The 27,489-nt window shown below is 43.2% G+C and overlaps 1 long non-coding RNA gene across 1 annotated transcript; it reads right to left on the bottom strand.

Moving 5' to 3' along the window:
• Positions 1–8,479: 8,479 nt before the first annotated feature.
• LOC110350043 (uncharacterized) lies at positions 8,480–27,412 on the bottom strand. Its single transcript, XR_002396328.2, has 4 exons — positions 27,246–27,412; positions 17,737–17,849; positions 9,956–10,030; positions 8,480–8,741 (listed from the first exon to the last, which is right to left on the bottom strand). It is a non-coding gene; the product is annotated as an uncharacterized LOC110350043 (long non-coding RNA).
• Between the last annotated feature and the right edge of the window lie 77 nt (positions 27,413–27,489).

Genomic DNA, 27,489 nt, shown 5'->3' with positions numbered 1-27,489 from the left:
CTCCCCGCCCCGCGCAGGCCGCGGCCTCACGCCTCCCGCCCCATGGGCCGCCGCCGGGACCCGGAGAGCCCGCGCCACCTCCTCACGCCCCCTCGGCCCCCGCGCCCCGCCCGCGCCCTCCGCGCTCCCGGGCTGGAACTGCTACTTTTTGATACTTCAAGCATTATGTCACATATGAAAAGAAAATAAATAAGTGCACAGTAAAGAAAAATACAAGTTTGGCTTTTGTAAGGGGTAGTTGGCATCACATTTCCAGTGCGCAGCTGGACAATTGATTTTTAAGTCTTTTCTCATTTGTTGAAAACATACTTGACTACATTGTTTCGTTTACGTGGTGTGATAAAAGTGGTCTGCAGCACAAACAGCTGGCATTCTGGGTTTAGATGTGATACAAGAACACTCAAATTATATACATGCTTTAAAGTTCCAAATCCATAAGTGTAGGGGTGATTTTTAAGCTCTTTAAAGGTGACTATCATATCTGCTTACTACTTCCAACATTTTCTTTTCGTGTCCTTATTCACCCACTTAAAGTTTTCTTTAAGAAAATTCTTCCTTTAAAAAAATGTTCTTCCACTTTGATAATATTTCATAATCCTATTGATTTGATAGTAGCACTTTTGTTTTTGCCATTTAAATTCAGACCGCATTTCCAGTGTTCTGACATCCAGGATTCTTGTTGATAAAAAAGGAAATAAGTACTAGGTTGTTTTTTTCTTCTCAGTTTAGGCACATGAAATAACTCCTAAGTAGCATCAGGTGTTTGCAAAAATAGATTCTTCCAAATGTCTGCTTCAAACAGTGGAATTTTTTTTCAGTATAAAATCGACATCAAGCAGTTGAAAGTTTATATAGAAAATGAGTGAAAGAATTTTTCAGTTCAAGTAAGTTGTGTTCAGATGCCAGGCTGAACATAAAATGTGTGATTTTACACCTAACATTTGAAGAAATGCAATGTGTCCAATTCTAATTTTTCATAACAAAGCCATGATCCAAGTCACCCATACTTGGCTTTTCTTGTTTTAAGCATGAATTGGGAATGAAGACTTCAGAAGCACTGTATTCCTCCAACTCAAACCTGAAAAACCTGGTGTTAGTCTTGGGTGATTTCCAGTGACCCTCTGCCTCCCTTCTGCCTGCCCCCTGTGTAGATTTGGAACTGGGCAGCCATTTTTGTTTTTGGAAGGGAAAGGAGACAGATATAATGAATGACTTTTATTGTGCAATATTTCAAACTCTTGAATGCATTCAAATGGGATGGAAACTGTTCTGCCCTATGTCATAGCCAAAACAAACAAAACATATTCCCTCAACCTGGATGTGTGTTTCTCTCAAACTGGCAGTAGAGTTCAGCTCTCAAACAAGAATTTGGTTTGACAATTTTTAGCCCTTGTTCAACGGAATATTAGGATAGGTCACAGCCAAAGCAAATACCATGGGGAAAAATTAACGTACATATTTACAGCTTGCAGGTGGCATTTTTTCTTAAAAGGTGGAGATTTGTCTTAAAGAATTGCATTTGTGGTAATACTTTTAAATAGATTACTCTTGCCAATATTTTAGAAGTGAATTCTGATAATAATAACTCAAAGTGTGACTAAATTCTACAGAGGTCCCTGAAGAGTGATAAATGGTTGAATTTAAGTATTTAAACATTTAGGGGCCACGAAGACTGAGAAATCTAGGAATATCAGACCTAACAAATATGCACTAAAACCCCCTTGATAGTAGCCTTCTATGCCTGTCCCCCAAGAATCCACTCAAAGAAGCATCAATGGCTCCTTTATGCTACAGCCTTCAACATTACCGACTCCAGCCAATCCCACCTCGGTTGTTAAGTATCCCCCCACCTCGCATCTATGGGGAGAAAATACTCTACAAGATCAGCATCATTCATTTTGTAATGCACCGTAACCCGGGGAAGATGCATGCATGATTAATCAAAATAATAGCTTTGAATTTACGGTTTGGTTACCTGTGAACAACAGGCTCTTGGTTTATGTCTAAACCAAGACATGGTGGAAATGAATTTGTAAACCAGGGATCTGTCCCTCATAGTGGTCACAAAGACTTCAACCCCCACCCCCTTCCAAGTCCTGCCTCTGAAATAGAAAATCCTAATTCTGATCAGATGTTTTGAGCAGATGTTTTGCTGAGCAGTCTCGGGCACGTGTGTGAGTGCAATAAGCCACTGGGTGAATTCCACGGGTTGCCGACTCCACGGCACACACAGGACAGAGGAAATGCTGTCCTCGACCTGTGCTTCACATAGAGACCCTGCATGTGGAGGTAAAGATTTCTACTTCCCGAGCACTGTGAAGTCTAATTCTGTGCCTACAAACTAGCCTGCCGAGCATGTTCTGGACAAACAAGTCCTTCTAAAAAGTGGGTGTTTAGGTGTTGTGGTTTGCCGAGGGTGGTTGAGTGGGCGTGGCTGAGGCCCAGGAGCTCAGGCTGTGAAAACAGAAAGGGGTGTGAGATTCAAAAGGAGAGGAGAGGGCACTAGAAATGTCTGGGATCAAAGCTGGTTCTTATATTTCATTTGTAAAATGTTACTTTAAATTCTTTGTATCCCCCTGAGATGTCGTGGATGCAGCGAGTTCTTTGAATAACATGGGGACAAATGAACACTGGTTTGTCCATATTTTACTTTTTTATTTACCCAAGTAAGCTTATTTTTCAATTCGAAACTAACTGACCTCCAATCAGCCTGGAGCCTCTTCAGCAGTACCCACTGTGCCTTCCTCTCCCTTCCCTTCAAATACGTCACCCGGGCCCACCCCTTGATTGAGGCTTGGTCCCTTCTCTTTCTCTTTTTTTAACCCACACTTTCGTAAAACCCAGAAATCATCCTTGTAAGACCTTGCTGTGTGTCTTCATATCTCTAGGAGTAGAGAGTGGGGTTGTATTTTTCCTGTCTTACAGATGTGACGACCCCGAGAAAAGGGACCGAAGCAACCCTAAAACCCGGGAAAGCCTGGAGGGCTTCTGACGCTCGGCTGCTGCGTTGTTTCCCTGCAGCAGCTGCCCCTCCCTGTTCTCGCACTCCGGTGCTCCGGGCGCTCCAGGAAACCCCCCGGGAGGGTTACTGGCCGCTCCCTTAGGGTTTAGTTGGGGGGCCACTGAAATCAATGGCTGCATCGTCATCCAGAATCTCAAAAAGACTCAAAAGCGGCGTCTATTTTCTTAAAATTAACTGAATGATGAGTATTATTTTTACCTTTTTTCCTCTAAATATATATATATGTTTTTGGAGAGTGGAAAATTGGGAACAGAGGGGAGCCCTAAAGAATCTGTTTAAAATAAGTCAGGACTGGGCCGGGGATTTAGCTCAGTCGTTTGGCCGCCTGCTACGCAAGCGGAAAGACCCGAGTTCGATCCCCGGTACCAAAAAAAAAAAAAAAAAAAGTCAGGCCTGCTGCATTCATTCCAGTGCCAATTCTTAGGACGACCAGCTGTCTCAAGGAATTCCTAAAATATGTGCCCAGTGTCCTGCAGCTGTCCCGTAAATGTCCAGGTGGATTTATATCCTGTATTTCTCCAAGAGAAGAAAATAATCCCAAACACTTTGGAGACGAGTGTCCTTTTGACATTTTCCTGCCTTTTCCCTCTTCTCCTTTGCCATCCAAGAGCAAAGAGCTGTTACCACCAAGCCAAAAGCTGCAACAATATTAAGATGTTTTCCTCAACCTAGTCCCCAGAAAGATACTCTGTTTCCAAAAGATTGTTCTCCCCTGGGCATTACATCATGAATTGATTCAGTTCTTGGAGGAAGAAATTGGACAAAATATAATAGATTACCTCCTGGGGAAACATACTTAGTTTGTTAAGTATTCCCACCAGAAAACTAAGAAACTGCGTATATATTACTACGCTGTCCACATTTAACCTTTCACCCTATTGCAGCTGAACAGGGAGCTTTTTTTCTCTAAAGGTTTCTGTTTTAGTGGGGGTCAGAGAGAACATTTCTCTTTTATTTTTCTAAGGAATACAAGTATTCTTTGTGTTTCCCGTTACCCACACTTCCTCAGCCACCGCGCCCTGAGAGACGTTAGGGCACAGCAGCCCCCAAAGATGACCTCCCCGTGCATAAGCCTGGCCTCCCAGTGGGTAGAGGAGAACAGGGTGGCTGGGGTGGAGGTGGGTGCTCGACATATTTCATTTTCCTAGAGGAGGTTTTTGGCCTCTGGGGCGTCGTGCCCAACACACTTGCCAAGCATTTGCAAAGTCTCTCCGTGGTCATGCGGACACTGTAGCCTTGTGAGCAACACGAGGCTTGCAAGAAGAGGCTCAAGTTTCCTCTTTCTTGGGAACTGGTTCTCGGAGCAAGTTGTTAATGATTGATGAAATAACTCCCATCCAATAAATAGTGTAGCAAGAAATGTGGGAGCTGTTTTCCTTTCCAAGTTCACAAGCTGGAGAGGAGAAGGGACAGGGTAGTATTGGCCGAGGAGCTCTGCTGGTCCTGGGGAGCGGGGACTTGCAATGTGCGCTGGACGGAATGGCTGAGGAACCGGAGGGACTGGTAGTGACAGAAGGCCTTTCATCACCAAATGCCCAGCTGGTGACTGGAAGCTCGGCCTGTCCAGAGCCTCGTTAGCAGATCGTAGGAGCATGAAGCAAGCTGGCGGGCTCTGCTGGCAGCATAGGTGAGAACTGGACGGGCAGGGCTGTTCCTCTTGCTGAGCATGTCAGCGAAGCTCGATTATTGTCTTATCTCATAAATCTGCAGTCAGAAGATTAGCACAGCCTCCCAGAGCACTGCTATATAGCTTTTTACTCCTTCATCCTGCTCAGAGCCCAGAGCGGATCCAGCCAGGCCCAACTCAGCCTCACAGGTGTGCACCTGCGAGGTGCCCAGAGCCCTTCTTCACTCTGGTGAGGAGACACCGGGCCACTCTACTACTCCTGCCACTTCCTGTGAATGTATATCCATCTCAAAAAGTTTTAAAAATGGAAAGTGCTTAAAGCAACAACAACAAAAGTCTGCTAGTCTCAGTTATCTCGTCTGTAAAATGGGAATATCCAAAATACCTACTTTCTGTGTCAAGTATTGCTACTGGCCACTTAGATTCAAATGCTCAGGATGTTTTGCTTGCCGCTGACCCAATCAAAAGAGGCTGCTTACTGTGATGAAAAAGGAAAAAGGATTTGTTAGCTCTGAAGGAATGCAGGGGTCTTATCACCTCATCCTCATCTCATGCCTCAGCAGGAACAGAGGGGAGGGGAATGCAGCGAGACAACAGTCACGCCCGGGCTGGAGTCATCCTTCCTGGGCCTGACCTCTCCCTCCCCTGTATCCCTGAAGCTAGACCTTGACCTTCATCTGAGGAGAGTGGGGATGGAAGCCGATACCCTGAGGCCTGAGGAGGTTTGGAAAAGCTTCTTGTCTCTAAAAACATAAATCTAGCATTTAAAGTTCCATTTCGCTGTGTCACTTGCAGTATGAACATCACGCGATACAGAAGTTCATCTTGTTTTTGTCAGCCCAGCACCTGACACTTTGTTACAGTCACCCATTCCCTAGGACAGAGCGTCACTAACAGAGAAGTACCCTGCTGTGTTTGTTGTTCATCTGCAGGCCACCGTGATAGCAAGTGTTTCCCCAGTGCCCTCATTTTATGACCTCGCGCTGTGATGCCATGGCGTGGGTCAGGAAGCCAAAGACCTAAGCGCTGGCATGACTTTCCCGAGATCCTGGCACTGCTCAGCTGGAATTAGGAGTCTGCCCGGCCGACACAGTTCTCTTTGGATGCAGATGCGCGACAGGAGAAGCAAAGACTCGGGACTACCAGAGAGAGGGATCACACAGGGAAGATGAGAATATTCTCAGTGCCAAACTGCCAAATGCTATCAGCAGTGTCCCAGGTAGAAAGCTGCCCTCTCCCGCATGATGTGAGATCCAAGGGGCTCTTTGCTCCCTTGGGGGGGGGGGCTCCTTCAGCTTCTGGGCTGGCTCTTCTGTCCTCGTCCTTCACTCCTCCGAAGGAGATCAGTCCCATGAGCACATCTGCCAACTGTGGCAAACCTGGCTAAGCTCCTGGCTTCCAGCTTAGATTTTTTTTTTTTTTTTTTTTTGGTATCGGGGATCAAACTCGGGACCTTGCACTTTCCGGAACCACTGAGCTAAATCCCCGATTCTCAGCTTAGATTTTTAAAATCAGACTGTGGGGAGGCTGTATGTCACCAGTGAGGTCCTTCATTGCACTGAGTCCTCCAGTTTTGGCTAAACATTTATTCCATCTATTCAAAACTCTCAGCCATGCTCCGCCTCCCCACCCCCCAGCCATGGAAATCAAATCCATTTATCGTCATGCCATCCAAAATGTGTCCACCTGCGGCTTAGCAAGAGGGGCGTCGGGTGAGCTTTAGCCAAGGGCAGAGAACAACTGCCAGGAGGTTCTTGCTAGAGTCTGGCGGGAGAGCAGAATGTCCCCCAGGGGTCTTGACCTGTCCTGGCATTGAGGAGCCACCCTCCATCCTGCTGGGTACCCCCTGACCAGGAGGAGCTGGCTGGGCTGTGCACAACTGCTGCCATGTTTGTTGGGAGGCCTGGGAGGTGAAGCTCGAATGACCAAAGCTGAGAGCTAGCACAGGTCCTGCCTTGAGGGCTGAGGACAGCAAGTGCCAAAAGAAATGTTTGTTAAGTGATAATTAATTACCAGGCAGTGAGTGGAACATAATTTTAGTTGGCAAGCCTGACTTAAGTCGAGAGGCTATTAAAGTCAGGGGTCCCTCTGGTTCTTCGCCCTGGCGCCTACCATGGTACCAAAGACATTTTGGGGACAAAATGGGAGTTTCCCTGCGAAGTGTCCCTGGGTGTGGACACTGTCCCAGGAAAATGTCAGTTAAAATGCTTTAGGTGCGTGGCGTTATGCTTGCAGTTTGAGAGATGCCCAACATACCTGACGATTGTGCATAGTCAGAATGACGGAGATGGAAAAACCAAAATGCTAGGGGCTCTTTGTCCAGCCTTCTCATTTTACAGAGGAGGAACCAACCATGGGCCAGTGGGGTTCCTTGCCCCAGGTCACACTGGTCCCCAGGGCAAGGCCCTCTCTTCCTTCCCAGGTTGCTTGTGTATAGCCCATGGTTTGCCATCAGCTAACCAATTTGTCATTGCCTGGAGATGGAAGCCAAGCCCAGCAGCCAGCTCTTCCAGGCAGAGGGTACATGAGTGAGGGCCAGGCAGGAGGGTGAGGGCACAGCACGCACAGCTATTTCTGTTTCCATGGCAGACACCCAGATGCTCTCTGCACCTTTGGGACAGTCTCAGAGTGGGGTGGGGCCCCCGGACAGAAAGGCTCGCAGGGCACCTCTCCGGTCATTTCTGAAGTGTCTCCTCTGTGAACAGGCTTAGAAGATTTCTCCTAGCGATTGTTCTGAGTGTTTTCATGTACCAAGAATGTATGTAAAGCACCTTGTTTAATTGTTGGCATGTGGTGGGGACTCAGTAAGATGATATTTAATTTTTACTTTTTATTTTGTCATAATTTTATGCTTAAAGAAAGTTATAGGAATATAACCTTCATTAAGATTCTCCAAACATTAGCATTTTACTATACTTGGTATTTCTCTCCCTCTCTCTTTCTCTCTGTGTCTCTTGATGGAGATATAGATCTATATAGATATAGCTTTATTATATACATAGTATATATATTCTATTTATCTATATGTTATATCTCTAAAAAGTATATATCTATAATACCTAGTTTATATATAGCTCTATCAATATATGTATGTTTTTTCTGACTGTTTTAAGTTGCAGACATGATGCCTCTTTACCTTTGAAATACTTGAGTGTACGGTATATTTCCTAGAAACACAAGAGAACTCACTGAGTTGCCTGCTGATTTAACTAGAGCAGTGAAGGTACTTGAAGTGGTTCCCCGGTATTTCTCTAACTCCGAGTCAGATCATGAGCCAACCAGCTTTTGCTGAGCACGTGTGCCAGGCATAGTGCTAGATGCTTTGAAATCAAAAATGTCTAATTGCATTCTCTCAGTGGTATTGTGAAGAAAACTTTACGACCTCCATGTTGCAGAGCATAGCCATTAAACCTCAAGAAAATGAGTAAATTACCCGAAGGACCTTAGTGAAGTGACAGAACTGGGTTTTTAACCTGGTTCTAATCCCTCGTTTCAAAATAATACTCTAGGGCTGGGGATTAGGTCAGTGGTTCCACTGCCTGCCTCGAAAGTGCAAGGTCCTGAGTTCAATCCCCCAAAACAATACTCCAGTCCAAATGGTGTTGTCTGCTGCTTAATACATTGGCAATTACATTCTATTATAAAATTGAGAAACTATTTAAAGAAAACAACAAATAACTGTAGGGGCCCCTGAGCCAGTGGGTGCTAATCTCTGCCATGCTGCCATGCATTTCTGTAGCCTAAGCTGTAGGAGTTTAGTTTTCATAGTTCCTTCTAATTCAGACCAGCTCCCAGAATTTTATTTCCAAAGAAATATTGTAATCCTTTTGCACAGTTTTGTTGCTGACTGGAAACCTCTCCTTTTATCTCCAGATACCTTTAGTCAAGTTTATTTTTGAAGCGAAGGTTTATTTTCCCAGGGAGAGCGGATGGTATTGTTAACATTTTGGGTGGCTAGACTTCGCTCTGGAGCGTGGAGATGTCATCTGCTCACACGCCTCTGGCTCCCCTCAGAGATCTTAGCGCCGAGCTGTCAGCTTCTTCTCTTGTTTCCCAGCTCAATGTAGCTGATTGGTCTGGCCCAGTCCTCACCTGCATAAATTTAGAGAACAGCAAAAGCAACACACTTCATTAGGATGTTGTATCCTGTAGGGATTTTTAGTACTGAGAAATTCTGGCAGGACCCTTTAAAAAAGTGCACATAATCCTGTGCTTGAATCAGCTGTCCTGGCTAACCGGTTGTATTGCAATTCAACAGGCAAAGAATATTAATTCACAGCCCACACACTTTAATGAGGAACTTTAAGTAGCTTTGGAACTGCCAGTGAGTCATTGATTGGCCAAGTTGAGAAAAGCATCTGAGAAAATTTGGAGTCCCTGTTTTTAGAGCGTGGAAGTGGTGGAACAGTTCGCTCTGGAGGTTCAGAGCTCAGGATCTAGGGTCAGAGTGCCCTCGATTCAGATCCCAGCTCCATGACTTAGATGTGTGAGCCTGAGCAAAATAATCTCAAATTCACTGACTGGAATGACAGCAAAGTCTATTTTCAAGCCTGTGTGTTTCATAAGATTTAAGTAATGTAAGTAAAGAACTTAGGATAGACACTGCTGTAGGAAATTCTCCTAAGGCAGTGGATATTATAATCACAATCAGCTCAAGTGGGGCAAACACTGAGGTTTTTTTTTTTTCTTCTATGTTGTTCCTTTTTCCTCACTTTCTGTCCTTTCTCTTCTTCCTACATCCACTTCATTCGCTCACCCTCCTTCAGTCCTACTCTGGATGAGAATTATTAAAGACCATTCTGTTTCTGGCATTCTATGTAGAGGAAATCAGTGGTGCTGGGGACCCTGAAGAGAATTCCTGATTTCATAAAGGCTTAATAAAAGTCATGTGAATCATTACATTCTGCTGTTCCTGAACATCTGCGCAGAAGGAGGACTGCCTTCGCTTGGGCCTCTTCAAAACACAGCTTATTGGGCTGGAGTGATGTGTCCATTTATGCCTCATTAGGAACACAAGCCATCATCCCAGGACTTTCTTTCTGGAGCTGCCACTACTATGTGGGTGAATTATTTCCCAGCTTTGAACTGCAGTTTTTTTTTTAAAGGTCTCCGATGAGATTTGTGGTAATTGATAAAAGTCAATGAAAATACCACTCAGATTTAATGCTTAATCGTATGCACTTGTGTCGTTTCCTGAGCATCCATCTCGGCTTGACAGCAACTCTTCAAGTGTGGAGACAGTAGTGTCCCACTTCCCACGAAGGAGCTCGAGACTTAGCAAGGGCGACCCCAGCTTTGCTACTTACTGGTCCCTGTGACTTTTGGCGAGTTGGTTCCTTGGCCAGTCATGATTTTCTCCACTGCCAATGGGGTTGAGACACCTAAAACATGGGGGTGATGATGAGGACTAAGACAGTAATTAACACAGCAATTGGGAGGTTTAAAACGGGTGTTTATTGTGTTATTACAGCGGTTGCCCACATAGCTTCCCATCAGACAGCATTCAGCAAGTTTTTGTTGAGACTCATCTGTTTTAAGAACAAAGCTAAGGTGGGTGTGGTGGTGCACACCTGTGATCCCAGCACTCTGTCTGAGGCAGGAGCATCACAGCAAGCCCAGCCTGGGCACTTTACCAAGGTCTTGTCTCCAAAAGGGCTGGGGATGTAGCTCAATTCTTAGTACCAGGAAAGCAACAACAACAAAATAAAGAGTTTCACTTCTATTGATTTAAAAATCCCTAAAGAAGAGTAGTGTGTGAAGAGTAGTAGTGTATAGAATTAAAACTGATTTCATTTTCAAAGCAAAAATGTTATATACAAAATTATTCTTTCAGTACTAGGAAAGGCTCTGAGTGATGTTGTATGAATAATATTGATGCATGAAGATTTATGTGATAAGAATAAATATGAAAATTAAACCTGAAATGAAATATGAGTGCTCTCTGTAGGATTAATTCTGTTAGAATTTCTTTACATGGTTCTTAAATTTGTAGAGATAATTTAAAAAATTATTTTCTAATTGTAGAAGCAATAGTAGAGAAGATTGCGAATGTGTAAATGTAAAACTGGTTGTATTAGTCAGTGTTCTGCAGAGAAACGGAACCAATAGGTGCGTGTGTGTGTATGTGAAGGAAGAGGCTCATGTAACTGTGGACGCTAATAAATCCCAACATCTGTGTTTGGCAAGAACTGATGATGTATGTTTCAGCCTGAGTCCAAAGCAGAACACCAATGTCCCAATTTGAACATTATCAAGCCAAGTGATTCTCTATTACCCAGGCCTTCTTTTTTTTGTATTCATGATGTTATGGTTTAAATCCAGAATGTCCCCCAAAGGCCTCATGTGGTCAGAGGTGGGACTTTTGGAAGGCTATTGGATTATGGAGTGCTACAGATGACTTGCTGTTAAGATGGGGCCTCGTTGGAGGTGGGTCCCTGGGGACATGACCCGGAAGGGTATCTACCTCACTCTCCAACTTTCCCCTTCTTTCTGCTTCCTGGGCGCCATGATGTGAGCTGACTGTGGACTAAACTGTGAGCCAAAATAAACGTCTCTGCCTTTAAGTTGGATTGTTGGGAGTTGTGTCTCAGCAACAAGGAAAGTGACTAAGATATGGGCTCCAGTGATTGGATGAGGTCTGCACACAGGGGAGGGCAATCTGTTTTATTCCATCTACTTATTCCAATGTTCATCTCATCCAAAAACTTGCTCACAGACCCAACAAAATGTTTAACTTACACTTCCTGTGGCCCAGTAAAGTTGACACATAAAATTAACCATCACAGTGGGGCTGTGGGACAGTTGAGGAATGCAGAAACAAAACTTCCCAAAGTCTGCCACCCAAAAATAACCAGTATTAGAGGTTTGGCACATTTCTTTCTAGGCTTTTTTTTTTCTTTTTTAATGTACCGCAGATCACCTTTAAAATCACCCATTCTGTGTGACTAGGGATTTCATGTTGTGTTTTATTTTTAACTGGGACAGTCACTAAGATTTCTATTATGCCTGTGAGCTTTCACTTATAAAATGATTATTAGAAAACCTACCTTACATAATAAAGACTCTATTATTATAACCAAAGAAAATGAACATGGCCCACAGCTCCCCAAGGAGGGAGAGAAATGTTTTTCTCCTAGTTTTATCACTATAACAACTAAACTGGTATGGAGGGTGTGACAGTTTCTGGAAGACACAAGGGAATTCCAAGAGATGAGAGTGCTTATTACCCTGGTTTGATTATTACACATTTGTATGCATGTATCAAAATACCATACTGTTCCTCATAAAAATATACAAATACTATGTCTCAGTAAAAGAAAATCATAGAAAAGTGGTGGGGGAACGCCCCTCGTGGCCCTAGTCCAGCGCTGAAGGTGTTAATAGCCCACCTCATCTTCCATGTGTCCCATGGCTGGAGATGTGAGTGACTAGGGAAACCCCAATAAATTAAGGGTGGCACCTCTCTGAGGAGGGAGAGGTGACTTGTTCAGCGCTTAAGGCTTTTAGCTAGTGTCCTTTATCACTGATTGATTCATTGGATATTTATGCAGCAGGCAGAGGGATTTGAAATACACCATAAGCACTTCCTGAGACGACAGTACCCTAACGTTAGTGGTCTGAACAAGGATGTAATTCATATCTGCAGGTGCTTACTCTAGTATCAAATACTTCAATAACATCATGCCTGTGGAATCCACGGTTCCCCAGGGCCCTATTTGTATCCTGATATGCCCACATCCTTTCCTATGTGTGTTTTCCTTTCTTAAGGAGCTCTCATTTCCTTCAATAGGATATGTTTTATTTCATCCCTTTTCCTGCATTTACTCATATTAATGTCACCGCATTCCCTGGTAATAGCTGGGCCTGGAAATAACCCACACGGACACATATAGACTAGTCCCAAATTCAACTCCTGGGATGTATTATTAAGAAAAAGTGGAGTGGAACGGGAGAGAGCAATGTTTCCTTTCAGAGTTCTGCCTGAAAGTAGCCCAGTGAGGGGACATTCGGGACACTTCAAGAGAGCACAGTGGTCTCTCACCAACACTGGCAGGGTTGGGAGCCAGGCAGAAAAATTTAAGGTTTGGGATACTTCATTTATTTCCAGCTAGCTTCCTGGGTGATGGATAGGCACGTGAGACAGTCACAACGTCCTTTAAGGTTTTGTGTTTCTTTGATTCCTCCATTGTAGCACAATAAATGAATGTTACCGATGGACCAAAGAAGAGTCTCTATGAGTTAAGATCCCCAGACCTGCAGAGCTGCTCAGGAGTGGTAAAAACTGCCTTTTGGGGAAAGCTTTGCTCTACTTCTTTCCCCCCACGCTCCCTCCCCTTTGCTTATTCATCTGGGAGAGGAGTTTATGCTGGCAAGGCAGTATTGCTTAGTAGAAGGAAAATCTGCACTGGGCCTCAAGACAATTTGTTTTGTTTCATTTGCTTTCAGTCTCGTACATTTTTCATCTGTAAAATGGAGCTATCAATCTACCTGCTGTTTACGTCCTAGGAAAGCATAGAGAGAAAACGAATTTTTTGGAATGTTACAGGAGATAGTATATTGTAAGCACATATAAAAGAACTAAGGTCATGGTCCAAGTTACTTATTTAGAACAAAAGAAATTTTCCCCCAGAAACTATTTTACAAGGTGGGATGCAGATAGTTACTGCACATCTCTTGTATTAATATGCTTATAGATTAATAGTTGTTTTAATTCCAGTGAAATAGTTCACTCTTTCTTATATCTGTTAAAGTCCTATTTACCTGCCTCTTGTCTCAGGCAGAAGTCAGGGAAAGAGGGGACAGGCAAAGGAGCCACCCATAGCCATGGACTGCTAATACTGTAGCTCTCTGAAAGTCAGAGAACATGGTACCGAGCATGCCATAGTATATATTATCTATAATATATGTACATCATGTTACATTATATATGTGTGAGTGTGTCATATATATAACAAGATACAGGATGTGATCCCAGGGGCTTCTTTCTGTGGGTGGGTGACTTCCGTCTTGGGCTGCTGGTTAGAAACATTTCCTTCACACACAAACTGCCCTGATGTTGGTTGAAAATGGACAAATACAGCTACTATGAACATGAGCCTTGCCAAAGAATTAGCCCTGGGATCCTGGAAACTTTGGAGGGAGTTTCATTTAAAAGATGGGGATTTGCAGGACCTTTAGGACAAATATTTCTTGGTAGTGGGAAGACCGGCGTCATAGAATCTTGGCTTTGTAAACTAATCTAAATATCATTTTCTTCTTGGAAAGGATAGATTTTAAATAAACCAGAGGCTCTCAGAAGATAAGAATGATATAAATGACTGTCTTCTTTGTAGGCAAAATTATCTCCATAAATTATTTTGTTTTTTAGAAAAATGTTTTCCTATGTATGACTTTAGTCCTTTCACCAAAACTGATTATTGGGGTTTTTTTCCTCTTACTTTATTTTTATCTATTTATTTTTTGGTCGTACTGGGGCATGAACCTAGGGCCTTTACAATGAGTTACATCCTCAACCCTTTTAAATTTTCTCTTCACACTTTGAGCTTAGGTCTTTGTAAGTCACTATGCTACCCAGGCTGAGGTTGAACTTAGGATCCCCGTCCCTCAGACTCTCAGAGTGGTGGGATTGCCGATGCACACCACCATGCCATCTGGTTGTTGGCTCTCCATAAAGCCATTCTTCAGTCAGCAATGAGGAGCCAGTCTCAGATAATGCTGTTGGAAGGAACCTGGACTCAAGTCAGTCTGGGCGTTCCAAATCAGCACATGAGCCCCTTGGGTTATTATCCCAGCACATGGAATGTGTACAGTGGCAGTCACCTGGCTTCTATAGACAGGAAGAGATTTAGGGTGAGACATTTTGTGGGTGGGAGGCTGAGTTTTCCCGGAGAGCGAAAATTCCTATTGCTGATCACCAAGCATGGGACATATCCAGGGGTCCAAAGGAAGGTGGGATGACGTTGGTGTGCAAAGGTGATGGTGTGTTGAGGACATGATTTTCCATGAGAAGGAGGGATGCTAGAATATGTTTCTGAGGCTCTAAGCTCATCTTGGCACCTGCTTCTGGCACTACTGGAACTTATTCAGTGCCTCTCCATGATGCCATGCTGCCTTACTGAAAATCTTTCTCCCTAGCTGTGGTTCTTCTTTTCCACTCTATATTTTTTCCTTTACAGCCATCTCCCCATTTGCCTTACTAGCTCAAGTCCGCCATTGATTGTACAAAATCATGGAGTCACTTTGCACTTGTCACATCCATAGTAAAGGCTGCAAACATATATGTGTGAGTGCATTATCCACTGTGACATTAATGTAGTGAAGAGGAACTAGAGCCTTGGGAGATTTTATAATTTGTTAGAGGTTGCAACAGAACTATTTAGAATCCAAGTTGTTCTCATTACGCAGTGTTTTCCCTTGAGATGCTTCTATTTAAAAGCTAGATAATCATTCATTCGATTCATGTCTTTTAAAAACTATTGTACGCTAGGCCTTAGGATAAAAACTGGATAGATAAAAATCAGTCCTCTGATTCACAAAGGATTACGGTCTTTCCTCTTAACAAGATGTTGATTGAGTGAAAACTTGGGAATAAACAATAACAATATGTTTGGTGCCACCAATTAATGCTAGAGTGGACCCTGGAGGGAGGAAGTAGACAAACTAAGGCTTTAAGAATCTAGGGAACATGGAGAAGGATGAAGATTTCAGACAGGGATGTCAACTTGAACAAAACCTTGAAAGTTGGAAACTAGGTTGGTGCTTTAATCCATTTTCTATTGCTCTAACAAAATACCCACAACTGGGCTCTTTAAAGAACACATGGTTCATGGTTTGAAGGCTGAAAATCCCAGACTGGGCAGCCATATCTGGCAGCCTCAGGTGAGGGTTTTCGGACTGTCACAACATGGCAGACGGCATTGCATGATGGGAATGAGACCAAGAGAGAGGTGTCATGTGATGAGAGAGGAAGCAGGAGATGGAGAGGGGTAAGGCTAATCATTTTTCAGAACAACCTGCTCTCATGGGAACTAACCCAGCCTTAGTTAGAGGCATGGGTAAGGACCTTCTGTTCAGAGGCCCAGTGGCTCAAGAAATAACATTAAAAAATCAATAAATGAGATTATATCAGATTAAAAATCTTTTGCATGGCAAAGGAAAGAACCAACATAGAGAAGAAACAACCTACAGAATGGGAAAAAAAATTTTTCAGCAATACCTTGGGCAAAGGACTAATATCTAGAATAAAGAACTGAAAAAAAAGCATATCAGCTAATATAAAAGATCCAATCAAAAATGGGCAACTGAAACAAATATATACCTCTCAGAAGAAGAGTACAAATGGCTGACAAATGTGTGAAAAATGTTCAACATCTCTGGCTATTAAAGAAATGTAAATTTATTTATTTTTTTTTTTCTTAAATTCTTTTATTGATACATTTTAGGTGTACAATACATTTACATTTATCTTTGGGAACTTGTACCTTTACATAATGTATCTTGGTAGAGAAATGTAAATTTAAACAACACTGACATTCCATCGGACCCTAGAAAGAATGGCCATCATTAAGAAATCAAATGATCACAAATGCTGATATGATTGTGGGTAAAAAGGAAAGCTTCTACATTGTTGGAAATGTAAACTAGTACAATCACTATGGAAATCACGGTAGACAGTTCTCAAAAACTAGAAGAAGAAATCCCTTTCGACCCAACTATTCCTCTTCTAGATTTCTTTCCAAAAGAGTTAAAGACATCATATTATGGTGATATGTGCATACCCATGTTTATAACTCATAATAGCTAGATCTTGGAAATGGTCTACGTATTCATCCATCAACAGATGAATAGATAAATAAAATGTAGTAGTTGTACTCAGTGGAGTACTACTCTACCATAAAGAAGGATACATTTGAGTCATTTGTAGAAAATTGACCCACTTTGAGACCATAATGTTACATGAAAAAGATCAGACACACAAGCATAAATATTGCATTTTTTCTTATATGAGAACCCCCAAAATATAAATAAATTGAAAAGCAAAATAAAAGGTAGATAAGAGGAAACAGGGAGACACATTTTTGTGCAAAAGGAAAGGGGGCCAAGAGTTGAAGAGAGGGGGAACAGAGGGGGAGGAGAAAAGGATGAAAAATGAATGAAGATGTGTTATGGCTGTGTACCAACTCCCCAGGATGAATGTAATCATTGTGTACTGCGAACTTGAACTAAGAAAAAAAAGTTCACCACCTCAACACTATTACACTAGGAACCAAGCTTCCAGCACACCGAACTTCGAGGTGCAAACTGTATCCAAACCATAGCACCTGGGAGTTCAGAAAAGCCAGTCTCGTCAGAACAGAGAGTTCTCTTTGGGACCACTGGGAGCGAGGCTTTTCAGGAAAGCAATGTCTCAAATGTCTGTAGGTTGGTGAGGGAACCTTCTTCATCATGGAATCATAGAGAGAGTGCTGCTTCAGAAAACCAAGGGCAGCGCTGAGGTTGGAAATGCTTTCTGGGCACAGCATCCAGTGACTGAGTGTAGGGAACAGGGAAAGGGGACGTTACCAGAACCTCTGCAGTGAGTCCTAGTCTCCTGCGAGCCTCGGCAGCACAAGGCGAATTACAGGAAAGGTAGACAAATGAGACTGAGAAGAAGCTGAGCTTTGGGCCTGAGCAGTGCTGCTCTGGGCAGCAAAGACGAAAGCCCCCAGCTTACCACACCTTTTGTTCAGTCCATCGGGAGAAACAAATGTAACAAATGACTTGCAGAGGGTTCAGTACGTCCTGCGTAAATGAGATGTAACAATCCAAGAACAAGGAGGAACTGAGTAGATGTCTGCTCCTCCCAGGATGGTCTCAGCTCCCAGGATGTTTCTCGTCCTAGAGAATCACAGACAGCATCACGCGATCGTTGAGGTCTCAGTTGTGAACGGAGGCCAAAATGGAGTTATTCCGTAGCTGGGCTGTAGGCAAGAGAATTAGGCTAACCAAATGATTTTTCCCTAAAATTATGTAGCATTGCTCCCGACAACTGAGGAACTTATTTACCAGGATGAAGGTATGTTCTTGATTTAACTGAGTCCTAAAATACCTTTTAACATATGAAGGAGGATTATTCAGCTACTCATGCATTGATGGTTATGACTCGATGGCAGGATGTTTCCCCTCTTTTCATTCTTCACACCCTTCTTGAATGCTTGGAATCTAAGAAATGGGAGGAGCACTTTGACTTTAAGTCTCTATGAGAAAGATATACATAACCACCATCATTAAACAAAGCTAGCAAGAGACGAAGCTTCACAACATAGACGGTGTAATTAGCAGGGCACCATGGTACACACTATAACCCCAGATACTCAGGAGGACCCTGGTGTGAGCAGGAGGATTCCAAGTTTGAGGCCAGCCTAGGCAGTTTAGTGAGGGTCTATCTCAAAAAATAAAAAATAAAAAAAGGGGTGGGGTCGTAGCACAGTTAAAAGAGTCCCTGCCTGCCATGCATGAGGCCCTGGGTTCAATCCCTAATACTAAAAACAAAAAAAGTATGATTATTTTTAGAGTTCCTGGATCTGGGTTAGATACAGAGAAGACAGACCTCTTTGTGGCATCATTGCCTCTCAAAAAGAGGTGAGACCTTGGGGCATCCAAACTACAGGACAGGCCGAGAGTAGGCCTTAATTAGGTTGGAGAACAAAGGAGGAGTTGAAAGAGAGGCAAAGAGGGAGAGGCAGGTGGATATGGGATGGAGGGAGAGAGAACTAGAGAGAGAGAACAGAGAGAAAAAATGTCTAGTGGAGATCGTTTCTTATGACTGGCTTGGTCAGATTGTTCTGAAAGATGTTTTCAGTGTACAAGTGTTTGGATGTATTTTCTCAGGTGTATCTCTTAAGTATTTCATATATTTTTTGCTATTATAAAAGTTGTTATTTTAAAATTTCATCTTCTGAATGTTCACTGCTGCTTGTAAGGAACTATAATTGATTTTTGTGTATCAACTTTTCATTCTGAAACCTAGCCCAAGTCACTTACTAGTTCTGTTGTTTTTGCGGTATAAATTTCACTTTGGTTCTTTTAAAAATGTCTTCTATGTCTCCAGTTAGCTGGTTCTGTCTTTCTCTAGCATCTTGAACATATGGAATACAGATATAGAACCTTTAATTTCCTTCTCTACTCATGTCATCACCCCTGACATTTAGGGATCATTTTAACTGATCTTTCTCCTTATTGTATATTATATATTTCTTCTTTGGAAGTCTCGTAATTTTTGATTGGACGTCAGACAATGAATTTTACACTACTTGGTGCTGAGTATATTTATATTTCAACAAATACCTTTGAGCGTTGTTCTGGGACACAGCTAAGTTACTTCAAAGTGGTTTGAGCTCTTTGGTTCTTACTTTGTTGTTTTTTTGTTTTTGGTACCAGGGATCGAACTCAGGACCTTGTGCTTGCGAGGCAGGCGGTGGAACCACTGAGCTAAACCCCTGGCCCTTTTGGTTCTTACTTTGAGGCCTGTTTAGGTGAAACCAGAGCAGTGTGTATTCTGAGTACTCTTTCTCCGGTAGTGAGGCAGGCTCTTTTTATGCTCCACCGCCTCGTGCCCCGAGACACTTCCTATTCTGGCTGCTTGGAACAGGCACTGTTCCCGCCCCGCTGTGTGCTGCGTGCTGGGGCATTGTTCCTTCTCCTTCTCTCAAGTGGTTCTTTTCTGGCCTCCAGTATTTTACTTGCACAGCATTCAAGTGGATTCTCAGTGGGGACCCTCTGCAGGCCTCTCCTTTCTGGTCCTCTCCCCTGTGACCTGCTCTGGCTTCCCTAGACTCCCACCCCCATTTCCGCAGTAAGGAGAGAGGACGGGGCTCTCTCTTCTTAGATTCCCCCTTTTCACGTATGCCACAGATCAGAAACTTCTCCAGGAAGTAAGTCTGGGCTAACATCAGGCTCAGGGGTCACTTCCTTTTGCTTCCTGATGGTCTATGGCTTGAGAACCGTTGCTGCATATGTATTGTCTGGTGTTTCACTTGTGCTGTGTATGAGGATAACCTCAACCCTGCTACTCCATTTGAGCCATGAGTAGGAATACACTCCCACTCACTGAAAGCCAAGATCCTCAAGACTCACAGTACTTTCACTGTACTGTGAAAAGCAGGTGTATGGCTCCATTTGCATATAATGCAGGTGAGGAAACATAATTCATACTTCTGAGCAACAGCTCTGCACTAGGAGAGGGCAAGCACGACTTCTGGTGGCCAGTACCTGTCTCTGCCAGTGTTCTTATTTTACAGATCAGCAAGGTCAATTAAAAGAAAGCCTCAGGCAACAAAAATTAGTATGGTGGTAGTCATGATCAAATCTGCACTGCCAGCTCCTACAGGCTTAAGCCTGTAACGCTTGTGTCTGTTCAGGGGGTTCAGTTGACCTCACAGTGTATATGTGAGAGCCAGAAGGTGCATTCCATGCAGAACGGCCTATGTAGGGAGAGACATTTTGAAACCAAAATGGGTTCACTTTCTAGGAAGTAGAGCTTTGTTTTTTGTTTGACTAAAACCTTGAGTAAGAGAAGGGGACTGTAGTGGGAATAATTAGGCACCATAGGTGGTATAAAATTCAAAGAGAAAAATAATTCATCAACTTTAAACCAACTCATTTAGAATTGTGAGTGTGGCTTATTTGACCTGCATTTGGGAGCAAATATTAATGAAGAAGTAAAGGCAGTGAAAGGCCTTTTTAGTTTCACTCATTTCCCTGTAGATTGACTTTGATAGAAACTAATTATCAATGCTCTTGATTTAATTTGGGAAAAAAATTGGATGAAGGTTTTTCTGAAGTCCCATGTCAGTGTTCATAACCCAAGAGACGGCGAACCAACCCCTGATCCTGCCTCCACCATCACTCCAGCTGGTGGAGTCCGAGGAGTCCACTTTAGAAAATTATTATTATTATGGTGATTATTATTTTTAAATAAAAATTTCTTATGGGAATGCAGAAAGACCAGAGGAAATTTTCCCAGTGTTAAAGTTGCTTTTGAAAAAAAAAACAAAACTAAACAGATACCACCAAGTTTCATTAATTGAAATCCAACTAATTTGAACTTTTTTTGTTTTTGCAAATTCTACTTTCAAGAAAAAAACTACTCAAAACTAGTCAAAAGCAAGAAAACAAGATGCTGTCAGGAATTTATGCTAAAATGAGTTAAGATATGGACATGCACATTTCCAACATTTTAACTATGGTGTATTCTCAAGTCAGTATTTTCTAGGACTGTAATTCTCATTTATCTGTTTTTTGGGGGAGTATAAGATGGGGAGAAAGAGTGGGCTCTGGGTTTGATCTTTGCACCATAATTTGTAAATTTGTGATATCAGCAGAATGGGAAAAATATTAATACCTACTCAGGATTGTTTAGAGCCATGGTGGTGAACCTACAGCATGCAAGTTGTTTTTCTTTTAAGACAAAAGATGTCACTGTATGAGTTGTTTTTTCTAAACTGAAAACTTCAGTATTCAGGTTTTACTTCAATGTTGGCACTTTGCGATAAATAAGTGGGTTTTGGGTTGCAGCTTGGGCACTTGTCTCTAAAAGGTTCGCCATCTCTGGTTTCGAGTATGAGTTAGTACATATCAAGTACTAGAGAGTAGTTAGCATAGAGAAAAGGCTCAATAAATGTTTGCAGTTCTTATTATAGCAGCTCCTCCATATCCATAGCTTCCATTTTTGTCTTCATGCTAATATCATTAGCCCAGAAAAAGAAATATAAAAACATGCACATATATTTATAATTATATCTCTGTCTCGCGGTTTAATGGGTATACTGGACCTTTCCTTCCATTCCTCCTAACCCCTGAGGATCTCACCGTATCATTTCCAAGTAGTCAGCTATACCCACGGGCGCCACATCCCCTTATGTAGCACCCGGACAGAACAGTGTAATGCTGCTCACCAAGAGCCTGAGGCTTGGGTTTTGACTACTGCTGGCTTCTGCCGAGGCCACGATTTACTATTCTAGCAAATGAGGGCTCCCTTGCAAGTGGAACCCATCTAGGCCCTGGGCCTCAAAGCCCGAGCATCCTCTCTCCATTCTTCAGGAGAATTCTGTGCCTTGCCCTTCTAGAAAACTCACCACTGCTAGTCCACAGGCTTCCCCTCCCCGCTATTCGTGGTCACCATTCCAAGATCCTTCAACTTTCTCTCATCTGATGGCTCTTCTCCTACTCTCCCCTCACCCGCCTTCTCACAGCCCTCTTTCCAAGCCTGCCACCAGTCCCATAGTAAACAACTGCTCTGCACCTCATCATTTTCACCTAAGGTTCCCTTTATTTCCGTGCTCTAGCTGAAAGCAGGCTGCTTCCTGAGGGTGCTGCATCCCCTGGCAGCTCTCTGAAACGCTAATTCCCATTTTCTAACTCCACAAGCCTGGAGTAGGAAGAAAATTTGTGTTTCCTTCCAGTTTTTAGCATAGGTTTTTGCCTCCTGTTACTGCCACCAGCTGTCCTCTGAGAACTCTTCAGTCAGTGGGCATGGCCCCATACTTCTGCTGTTCACTCTGAGACCTGCTGTCTCTGTGACATTCACTCTGCTCCCCATCGCTTCCCTCTCCCCAAAGGCACCGGCGGTCATCCTAATCCATAACTGTCCAGCCCTGGAAGAACTAGAGTGGACGGTCCCACCACTGACTGCGACCTCTTAATTTTTCAGCTTGTTGTGCGTGGTCACTTCTCTTCTATGTGTTCCCTGAACAACATACATTGTCTACTGTCATTATATCCTTTAATCTCTTGCAGCTTACTTCTTCCCCTATCCAGTCTTCACCTCGCCTCCTACCCAGTTTAGCATTCTGGGTTTGTTTCCATATTTCTTGTGCCAGTGAATTCCTTGCTCCCATTTCCTTTTGCTGTTCTGTCCACCCTAAAGACCCTGGATCCACTGAAGTGTCTGACTTTATATTGCCTAAACCTGGACTGATGCATTGCTAAAGAAAAGAGCATTATCATACAGATTAGTAGACTCTAATTTCATTCTTTTCAGCCTTAACCAGGCTTTCTTCTTCTCTGAATTAACGATTCCAAAATCTTTTCATTTCTTCCAAAAGCCTACAATACCCTATGGTTTAGGCCCTCCATTATTTCTCTGACTCTATCAACTACTAATTCAGCAGTCCTCCTTGCTAAATCTAGAACATGTACATAATGATGGTCAGTTTGTGCATCAACTTGGTGAGTTGTTGCCCTTTGTTATCAAACCAAACACTAATCTAGATGTGGCTGTGAGTGAAGATGTTTTGTAGATGTAGTTTACACCCATAAAAAGTCTACTTTAAATAAAGGAGATTATCCTAGATAATCTTAGGGACCTGATTAAATAGTTTGAAAAGATCTACGAGCTTACTGTGATCTGTGACTTCCGCTCCTACTTAACAATTTTAATTTGTCCTTCCTGATGGCTTGCTTTACAGATTTTGGGTTTGCCTAGCCAGCCTTACCAATTACATTAGCCAGTTCCTTGCAATGTCTTAATATGTATTTCCTACAGGTTCTGTTTTAATCCTGACATGAATTTTTTTTCCACCAAGGTGCTGCTGTAATAAATGCCTGATCTACTTAATGACTTTAGTATTGGGTACTGGGCAGAGGCTGGAAGAAATCTGAGGAACATGTTTGGAAAAGCCTAGATTGCTTTCAACAGACTGGTAATAGAAATGTGGAGTTTAAATATGCTGTGAGGACTCAGCAGACGTGAGGTTCATGATCGAGAGGGCCTAAACTGTTGTAGAATTGTAGATATTAAAGGTATTAATGGTGAGGACGCAAAGGAAGTCAGGAGCAAGGTGTGGTGGTGCATGGCTGTAACCCCAGTACTCTTGGAGGCCAAAGCAGAAGGATCACAAGGTCGAGCCCAGCCTGAGAAACTTAGGAAGTTGGTGAGACCCTGTCTAAAATAAATAAATAAAATTTTAAAACTGAACTGATATATAGGGCAATGCAAAGGCCTGGGGGTCTATTCCCAGCACCAGGAAAAAACCCCCCAGGAAATAAGGATTAGATTTTTGGAAACTGGAAGGAAAAATTTTCTTCTTAGACAGTGGAAGAAACCTTGGTTGAATTGTGTCCTAAAGTCACATGGAAAGCAGAAATGTTAAACAATGTACTTGGATATTTAGCTGAGGAGATTTCCAAGCAAAGTATTGAAGGTACAACCTTATTTCTTCTTGGTTCTTATAGCAAAGGAAGGAAATGTGAAAGGAAGGAGACAAAACAAGAACTACTGTATTCATCAAAAAGGAATGGGACTTGACTGGGAAATTCTCAGCCCATACAGATTGCAAATGTGCTACAACAGGAAATTCAGTGTCATGAAACTTGTGATCTGAAGAGAAAGCCAAAAGGACAGCTGACAGCCATTTGCTAGTACCTGGAATGGGTAAGAACTGAGAGTATTCCACCACAGAGAGGCCTCCTCGAAGACATGATTCTTGGATTTCCTTAGCAGAAGCCAGGAATGGCGATGAGCTTATTTGGGAAAGACGTGTGGAGGAGTCTTTGATCTAACAGAGTGGCTTTCACGGCATATGCGGGAGACACACGTGATTTTTGAAGACTGTTATACATGCGGAAACATTGCCAGCTTGAATGGAAAGACAAGACAAATTGAACACAGCTGTAGGGCACCCAACTTCCACAGCCAGATGGCAGACTGATAAACCTCCTCAGCCACACATACATGCTTCCCTCCGTGAAAAAGGAAGCATTTCCCCGAAGGCAGACCCATGTCCCCAGAGGGTGGGGCTTCCAGCCACAGAAACACATCCCGAAGCTGTGAAGACCCACGGAGTTTGCCTCGCTGAATTTTGCGATTGTTTGGGACCATTGATGCCTTTTCCCTTGCCTCTGTCCCCTTGAGTGGGAATGTCTGCTGTGGGCATCTGATGCCCATCCATCATCGTGTTTGGGGAGCAGACAACTTGTTTCCCAGGTTTCCAGGTCCACAAATAGCAATCTTGCTCCAGGATTGGTCATATTGAGTCTTACTCATACTAAGTTAGATGCTGCAGATGATGAGACTTGAGATTTTTGAGCTGATGACACTTAGACGAATTTTTGAACTCCACATTGATTCTTTAGTGGGTTGAGAATTTAAGGTCTGCAAGGATGAGGTGAGTGTACTTTGCATGTTGCATGGGTGTGAGTCCTCAGGGCCCAGGGAGTAATCTAGCCATCTGGGGAATAGCTCCTAGAAATACTCACACCCTACTCCCTGGAACCTGAGAATATTACTTCAAATGGCGAGAGAGACTCTGCAGATGTGATTAAACTAAAGGTCCTGAGCCAGGGAGTGCACCCTGGATTACCCAGGGGAGCTAATGTGAGTGTCCTCTGAAGAGGAAGATAGACTGGGTCTATGTCACGGAGGAGTAGGAGCTGGGAGGACGGAATCGAGAGGCTAGAGTGACATAAGGAGTGTTCATGAGTCAGGAAATGCAGCCGGCCTCCAGAAGCTAGAAAGGGGAGGAGCCACATTCTGCCCTGCCACCTCCAGAAAGGAAAGAACCAGACCTGTGACACTTTGACTTTAACTCTGTGAACTTCCGGCTTCTACAACTATAAGAGGATAAATGTATGGGTTTTTTTTTTTAATGTATGTTGTTTTAAAGCCCAAATTTGTTCCATCAGCAAAAGGAAACATATACAACGTCCCACATGCTCCCACCTTAGAACTGTGAACCTGGCTGTCCATGCCCCTTCACCTACATGGCTAACTGGGTCACCGTATTCAACAAAACCTCCATTTCCCTCTTTATTTGCAATTGCAGCCTGTCTTCCTCCTTGCCCGTATCCAGCCTTCCCTGTGCTCTTTACCATGGTCTGTTTTGTCATATGCTTGTTACATTATACAATTTACTACACTAGTCTAGAATTTATCTATTACATTCATTGTATATTATCTGTCTGCTCACAGTGGTATATAAGCCCCATGATGGTAAGGATGCTTGTGTGCTTTGAACACTCACATTTCCCAAGTACTCAAAACAGTGCCCAGCACAAAGTGGGTGCCCAACAAAACCTCCTACCCAATCACCTTACTCCTCACCTCAGTGGATGATCCCATTTCCAACTCCACACACAAAAACTAGAAACCACCAGAAAGGGCATCATGAATTTTCTCTCTTCATCCCTGCCTACCAGGAATTTTCCATCCTGCTCAAAGCTGACCCATCCACAAAGTTCTGCTCTCCACTACACCCATCTACTTTGGAAAATCAATATACATCATCCCATTTTTTATAATTTCTTTATCTCTCTCTTTTTCTTGGCTTTCCCTCATCAGTGTTTAAGCACATTCTCGCTTCTCCGACTTTAAAAACACTAATACTCTCTTGACCCTCGAGAAACAGCCACGTTGCTTCTCCTTCGTGGCCAGATGTCTTGAGTCATCACTGTTGCTATCTGCACATCCTAACCCTCTGCTGCTCAGACCCCTGCCATCTGGCTTCCACCCACCATTCTTCCCTGAACTGCTTATGTAATGTATAAGATCATCTCAGTGGCCACATTCAAGACACATTCTTCAGTCCTTATCTTAGATGAACTCTTGGCAGCATGAGGCCATGACCACCATATCCTCACCCTTGGAACTGCCTCTCCCTTCAAGCTACCCTTCCAGCTATCTTTCTGCTTCTCAAATTGCACTTCTGGTTCCCTCTCCAGACTCTTCTCCTTGGGCCCCTTCCTTGTGGCGGTTTCCGAGTCTTGCCCTTGCCTCGCTTCTTTATACATCCACAGTCTTTGAAGCTCCTGGATTAAAAAACCATCAAAATCCATTTGCTTCTAAATGTACAAGTAAATCAGACCCCTCCTGTCAGCCACTGTGCTAGGTGCTGTGGACAGAGCAGTGTTAGATGCACACGGCCTCATGGGGTTTCTACTCGGAATCTGAAGGAAGAAATGAAGAAAAACTTCAGAAGCCAAGTAAGATAATGTAGAATAAAAAAGTGCTATTAAACTGACTTAGATATATACAGTGGAATACTACTCTGCAATAAAGAAGGACAAATTTTAGACATTTGCAGGAAAATGAATGCACCTAGAAAATATAATGTTGAGTGAAATAAACCAGGCACGCAAATTTAAATGCCACATGATAGCGCTCATTTGTGTAAGGCAAAGTACAAACTAAGAGAAAAATGAGGGAAATACAGATTGAGAGAAGGGGATGGTTCTCTTGCAGGTGGGAAGAGTCCCAGGGAACCAAGAGTGAGGGGTGAGGGGAAGGAGTGGAAAAATAGGCAGTGTAAGCATAGGATAAGTACAAGGTCCTAATGACCTCAGTGAACGTGGACATTATACGCCATAGGCATAAACTAAGAGTAGCAATATCCACAAAAATGAAAAAGGAGGAAAGGAGAACTACAGGAAGAGGGACGGGAAAAGGTGGGGTTTAAGAAAAAGGAAACCAGCTGTTTTGAATGGGACAGCCAGGGAGGGTCTCAGGAGGTGGCCTTTAAACTGAGCAGGATGGGGACTAAGTGAGTGTGTCAGCTTTTTGTCACAAGTGACCAAATATCTAAGGAAAACAACTGGAAGAAGGAAAGGTTTATTTTGACTCACGGTTTCAGGGGCTTTAGTCCGTGGTCCCTTGGCCTTGCTGCTTCAGGGCTGGTGCTGAGGATCGTGGGAGAGAGCACAACTGCTCACCTCATGGTGGCAAGGAAGAAGAGAAGGTGAGAGAGTCAGGGAAGAAGAAGACAGGGACAAGATATACCTTTTAAAGGCACCCTCTTCCCCCATGGTCTACTTCCTCCACCCCCAAGTACCCCTTCAGCTATGACTTCATGGAGGAACACATTGATGA

The sequence above is a fragment of the Heterocephalus glaber genome, unplaced genomic scaffold, assembly GCF_053883595.1.
Source record: "Heterocephalus glaber isolate CG9 unplaced genomic scaffold, H.glaber_assembly_v1.0 deba00001460, whole genome shotgun sequence".
Taxonomy (NCBI): Eukaryota; Metazoa; Chordata; class Mammalia; order Rodentia; family Bathyergidae; genus Heterocephalus; species Heterocephalus glaber.
Note: the sequence above shows the minus strand (reverse complement) of the source record. Positions and strands in the feature narration are given on the sequence as shown.